Consider the following 7,212-nt stretch of genomic DNA (forward strand, 5'->3'; position numbering starts at 1 on the left):
TGGTAGAAGAAGCAATATGAAGTCGTGCTTACCAGCCCTCTACCCCATTCTTGCTGAAGAATTCGGTTCTTGCTGAAGAGTCGTCCTACTAATTCTGTTTCACCCCTCACTGTGTCATCTTCAGTGGAAGCAATTTTTTGTTTTCTCCTTAGGCGTGAACACCTTCATTAGGAGTTATTGTTACTCCGTATCAGGTACATCCCTCTCCTCCCTTTTTCTTTCAGTTCTAGTCCGGTTTGGTTTAAGATTGATCATTGAAAATGCAGTTTTGTAAAATAGGGAATGCGATTCCCATATGTGAGAGAGATAAATTTTTGAGATTTCGCCCAACCTTCCTACGGGGTTCGGCCATCCATACGATGGATCTCATCCCTTCACAAATACCCTTAGACTAACATTAAATCTATAAAATTCCCTTCCAACGATCACGATTGTGCCACCCTCCCACACCTATCACATGATCAGACTCCATCAAATCAAATGAAACATTTAAACATCCAATCATCTCAAGTTTCACCCCTTAAATTCCAAGTTTTCATCATCCATCCATTAATGATTCTATTTTGAAGGATATGACACTATGTCGATTCTCAAGCCTAAATCCTGTGATCCATACATCCCTGACATAATTGAACCCTTCCACCAGTCTGGTAACCCAAATCCTTGCAACTCTACCAAATTACAACCCAAAATTCTCTTATTTATCTCTCTATCAAACTAATATTTCAGTTCAAGCTCTCTCGCTAGTCGAAGTACCCACGTCCCTGATTCCCATGATTCCAATACCTCTAAATCCATTGAACACTCCCATTAAACTCCAAGTATCCTAAAATACCCATTGCCCAAATTTTAGACCCAAATACCCATTTTACACTTTCCTACAAAAAAAATTCAATTCAACTACTTTCCTCGTCTGCCACTTTCGAAATTATAGATCTTTATCACAACACACCTCCCAAGCACCAAAACCTTACCAATACCTTTTTAATCCCCCCCAATTTCAAACTTAAAATACCCATTTTACCCCTTGTACACAAAGATTCTAAATTGACCATTCCCATTGGTCATAATTATCATAATTTCATATTGTTATTGTGAAACACCTTCCAAGACACCCAAACCTTACCATTACCTTTATAAACCTTTTGATTAATCACCCATCATGTTCTAGACCTATGAATACCGATTTTACCCCTTACATAAAAAGATTATAAATCAACTTTCCTCGGTCGTAATTATCCAAATGCAGGATCTTCATTGCAACACACCTCTAAGGACCTGAATTTTACCATTACCTTCCTAAACCTCCCGATCAACCTCCCAACAAATTTTAAACCCAAAAATCTCCATTTTTATGTGTTTGTCCCCACTCATCCTACACATAATATAATTTAATGTAGTTTTAAGTATACATTATATATTATATACTATATATTATTTCAGTTTATACAATTCAGTTTTTAATTGGATAAATCGAATGCCTACTCCTAGTCCTAATCCAAGATCTTCATAATAACACCCAAGACCTTTGTACCCCTTATATACAAAGGTTCAAAATCAAGCACTCCCATTAATTGCAACTATCGAAATTCAAGATCTTTATCGTGGCACATCCCCTACTCCTAGGACTAAAACCCTACAAATTACTTTCCTAGGCCTTCCTATTAACCACCCATTTAATTTCATACCCCTAAATACCCATTTTACCCCTTGTATACAATGATTTCAAAATTCAAGATTTTCATCACAACTATACCAATTCAAAATTTTCATTAGTCACACCTATCCAAATTCAAGATTTTCATCACGACACATATTCCATGACTCCAAAACTATCAACACCCTTTTAAACCTCCTAACGGGCCATCGGCCAAAATTTGAACCTAAAATATCCATTTTACCACTCCATTAAGGAAAGTTTTGATCTGTTAGCTTTCGTTGTTCGCTATCCTTTGAATCACATATTATTGCTTTAAGGCATCCTCAAAACTATTAAAACCCATTGACACCTCATTTAGACCCCACAATACCCCAGGTCAAATCTTATCACAGAATTCCCTATTTTGCCCCTCTATCAACAGAAATTCCATTTGCGCGTTCTTATTGGCCGAAATACCTGATATTCACATTCCCCATGATTCCAACACCTTCTGCCCCTCCAAATGGCTTGACTACACCTAAGTACCCTTCCATAAAAATTTCCATCACATATTAGCCATATGGGTTTAATTTTCCACCCTTGGATTTCCATGGAAATGGTTCTTCAGATCTTGGACGACCATTCTTTTTTGAACCCTTCCATATTCTCAAAATTCATTTTTAGACCCTCTCCATTAAGTCCCTCATATCTTTGGATTTCAAGTAGGCCCCCTACACATAGCACTACCTTAGCCCTTTGGTTTCCCCAACTTAAGTCTCTTCCCTCTACTAATTCTCAATTCAAAAATAGCTCTCTGCGTAGGTTAAAAAGGTCCCTAACAAAACTAGCCTCATTCTCTTTCACCTCTCCTCATTAAGAGACTCCATCGTTAAACCCCCACCATCCTAACCGAATTTCTTCTTCCCATCTCCTCTCCTCCTCTTTCATGTGACTATTTTTTTCTGGGATTTTTTATCAATTTACATATTAAAATAACCTGGGCCAAATTTCTATAGGGTGTGCTTGCTCTATGTTGATGTATTTGTTGTATGCTTTCCTTGAGAATGCATGAAGATAGCATATAGGTGTTCATGAAAATACATTGTTAGGACCTTGTATGGATTTGGTTTTAAGTTGTTTACGTTAGTTCTCTTCCGTTTTTTTTCTTTCTAATTTCCCTTTGTCACATAGAGTGATGTAGGAATTGATTCTTCGATATGTAGAGTTAGATTTTAGTTTGGCATTCACCGTGGCTGAATTAATTTGGATTAGAGTATCCATCTTTTCATTTGATGTTTCTATATCTTGTTTCCATTGGTCCCCCTCTTGCATGTGATTGGAAATACTTTTTTCCATTTTGTTTCATATTGTTCACTCTATCCTAATTATTGTATGTTGGCGAATTCTCCGAGGCATGATGGTTGAAAATTACTCATCTGTGGACGCCTATGAGTAGGAAGCCTATAAGGCTGCGTTTGGAAATGATGCAAATGGTTCAGGGTAAATTTGCACTCTGGTTCACTTTTGCCTGTATTTGGCAACATTACATTTATGTATTGACAAATGACCGATGCGTATTTACATTGATAATAAGATGTAAAAGTACATCAAATAAAATACAAGCAAATTTGCATTCAACTGGGCTTTTGATAAAAAGAAAAGCATATGCTTTATTGAAATTCATGTTTGCATCTATTACAGTTAAAAGTCTGTTTGGTAAGAAGGTAAATTTGTTAATGCAAAACTAACCCAATTTTACAAGTTATATGAACCGTTTTACACTCTACATATTTGCATTCACACTTATTTGCATCATTTCTAAAAACAACCTAAGGGAATAAAAAAGGATTGGGAGGAGATCTCCCAATCACTTTGATTCCCTCTAGGAATTCCAAAAGGGGTGTTGCTTGTAGGAAACTCCTTGGATATAAAAGTGTAGGAGCAATAATTTTTAATAGATTTTCACTCATAACGAGAAAAATCCTAAGTATACATGCTGGAATTGTTGGAACTTTTCTTTATATTTCTTTAATTATTATTTGAGGGGATTTGCATTATACACAAATTAAATTATGCGACAAGGGTGCCTAACACCTTCCCTCTCCCCTCCCATGTGGTGCCTAGAGATTCTATTAGGGTATGTCAGTCTTGTTTCTTAGTGTTTTTAAGCATGGAAGGCCCATCACTCCCATGCCTTTCAATAGATGAGTGGCAGCTCCATTAGAATTTAGCAATGGAGTGAGCCCCAAATCAATTAGGTGCTCAGAATTGGTGACTCAATTGGGGATGAGAGAAGGTGTGTGTATGTCATTCCCTTCTTCCCCTTGAGTGGAGAAAACACACACTCTTGAGCCTTCATAATGTTCTTGTCTTTCTCACAAAAAATTGCTTTCTATTGTATTTGGATTCTTGTTTATTGTTTTTTATATATATATATATATATATATATATATTTACCTTTTGGAAGGGAGAGATACATTATTTGGATGCATGAACACTTACCCTCTTGCCCCTACCTCTTTACTTGTTTTTTTCCCATTGGTTTCTCAATTGCAAGTTATGGATTTTATATTTATTTACTTTTTCTCCTCTTGTCTTCTTGAATTTGGGGTTGGGAACGTATTTTCAAGCATGAGAAAGAGGCCGGAGGCCGGTTGGACTGTCGACAACTAGCCGCATTGCTAACTCCTCCCTACCCTTTTTTGTTTTTTGCAATGCAATTACCTTTTTGGACTCCTTATGTTGTTTTTTTTTTGTATTTCAATTTGCGGATTAATGAAGGGAAACTTGTTTTGGGAAAAGAATCACTTGTTTTCTTGAATATATATTCCTTTTTTGTTTCCAAACAAGATAGGCACTATCAACAAAAGTGGTGTTTACATAGTATTTTCTAGTCAATAATGAGTCAATATTGCTTTGAAAAGCCTCACTTATATCTATTTTGTTTTATGGAAATCCATTAAATCTTTCTACTTAAGGAGGGCTGTTCATGTGTTTTTTGGAACAATATCATGTTTCTTGAAGTGTTCTAGAAACTGTCAATATTTGGGGCTGAATTGCATATCTTTCTCTTCCATCATTTCTTTCCTTCTATTCCATATTCATGTTGTTGTATCATCACAAGTTTCTCACATCTCTTCTTCAGCACATAATATGGGCATATTTTGAATTGCCAATGAGTGGCTGCATTGTGGACATTGTACATAGCATTTGGAGAGTTTTGGGTCTTCTTCACTTGTTGCTTTTTGCTAGTGCTTTAGGGCTGCTAGAAGGTAAGCTCATTTTCCCTCAATAGTTCTTTTGCAACTTGAAATTTTGAAGAAATATTGGTATGATATGAAGCTCCTCACGCATCAAGTTAACATGGGTTTAGAGGGATGCATATCAATGGGAACGAGACATTCAATTGATGTTTTAGAATCTCAAATCCATGATGACTTGATGATTTGCAATGAAATTCCTCATTATTGCTGAAGTTCGATTCATGCTCAACTATGCAAGTGACACATGCTTGTTTATTTGAAATGCTTGAATTGTTTGTATGGTATGGGGTTTTTCAAGCATTAAATTGGCATGGGTTTAGGACATACACGTCAATAGGAATGTTATATTCCATGAATGTTTTATGGTCTTAGATCCATGTTAGTTTAATTGCTTGCATTCCCTTATCATGGACAGGTCATTTACTCATGCTCAATTGTGCAAATAGCATGTTATCAAGGGTAGTTAAGAATTATGATTATGCTGAATTGAAGTTTGTTGGATAACATGTGAATGGTATGATGGCTTGATTGAATGTTTTTGTGTTGAAATTATGTATAATGTACAATCATTTGAAGTTAACATGTTAGAAAAAAAAGCATGACACTTGGTACTTAATACATGTTGAAGTGAGATGCTTTTTGTTTTCAAGACTCATAACATGAGAACCTAGTGACATATAGCATTGACTTGATCACCCTTAAGTCTAGCTTCCTTGGGAACATAATTTTGATACATATGGCTGAAATAATCCAAGAGAATGAGCAACTGAAGAAGGTTAAAATGAAACAAAAAACCAAAAAAAAAAAGAAAAGAGAAAAGATAGAAGGTAGAAATTAAGAATAAAATTGGATAGATTAGGAGTGAGTTTTAGATATTTAGTTAAGCAAAACTGTGAAGAAAGTAGGGGTAGGTTAGGATGTTCTAGGTTTTTTTTAGTTAATTGATCAAGCTTGAGGCTATTAGGATGTTATTATCTAATTGATCAAGCTTGAGACTATATGCTCAATGTTGTAAGAATAAATCATTAGGTAATAGTTTAACTTTAAGAAAGATGTTATTAGGTTGCTTGAAGCAAGTAGTTGGCTTATGTTAGGATAGTATTTAACTTAATTTTTTGGTAGAAAATGCAAAAAAATAAATAAATAAATAAAAGGGAGGCTAATTCAAATTGGATTTGCTTAAAAAGAGAGAGAAATAAAACAAAAATAATTTTTGGATCAATCATTGGTTTGGGGAGATAAGAGAGGCGTCTAGAGCTGATTTTCTCTTTGAAGATGGGTGAACTAAAGTGTTTGGGTATAAGGATTCCTAGATCATGAGAAGGCCTTGGGAGCTTAATTTAATCAAATTTATTTCGGGCCTTATTTGCAGGACAAAGTCACATGATATGGACTGAAACCAATCCTAATTCTAACATTAAAAATAAAAGAAAGGAGTGAGAAAAGGAATAATGAGATGGCAAATTAGGGAGGTAAGATAGGAAATTAGCTAGTGTGTGAGGTGGAATATGTATAAACATAGAGTCATTAAAATTCTGCCATGATTAGTTCTTTAGGATTTCCCCCCCCAAAAAAAATACAAAATAGAGAAAAGAAAAATGAAGAAGCAAAGTAGAGGGTTAGAAGGTGAAGATCCAAATCTAGACCCAGGCCCATTTAAATTATGAGCCCATAGCATTGTAGAAGCCTAACCTAGGTCAAAGCCAAATAGGCTTAGGCCCAAGCCCATTTCCCCTTAGTGTCAAACTAAGCCTTGACCCCAACCTATAGCAACCTAGAAGCCTAACCTAGGCCAATGCCAAATAAGCTTAGGCACAAGCCCATTCTGCCGTAGTATACAATTAAGCCTAGGCTCAAACCCATTACCACCTAGAAGTCCAATTCAGCCAAGGCCAAATGGTCCCAAGTCCAATCCCATCTCAACTTAGGGCCCAGCCCAAGACCAAAGCCAAGAAAGCTTACGCCCAAACCCATCTCAACCTAGTAACTCACTAAGGCCTGAGTTCGTTCTAGCCCAAGCCCAATTCGACTATAACCCAATTTAAACCTTGAACAAACTAAACTTAGGCCCACTGCCATTTCAACCTAGCATCCAAGCAAGGCAAGACCCAAAGCCCATCCCAACCTAGGGCCCAACTTAATCTCAAACCCAAACAAGTTTAGACCCAAGCCCATTTCAACCTAGCACCAAGCCCATCTTAACCCAGGGCCCAACTTAGTCCCAAACCCAAATAGGCTTAGGCGCACGCCCATTTCAACCTAGCATCCAAGCAAGCCAAGACCCAAGTCCATCCTAACCTAGGGCCCAAC

Source organism: Nelumbo nucifera, chromosome 1, assembly GCF_055504915.1.
Source record: "Nelumbo nucifera cultivar China Antique chromosome 1, China Antique-T2T, whole genome shotgun sequence".
Classification (NCBI taxonomy): Eukaryota; Viridiplantae; Streptophyta; class Magnoliopsida; order Proteales; family Nelumbonaceae; genus Nelumbo; species Nelumbo nucifera.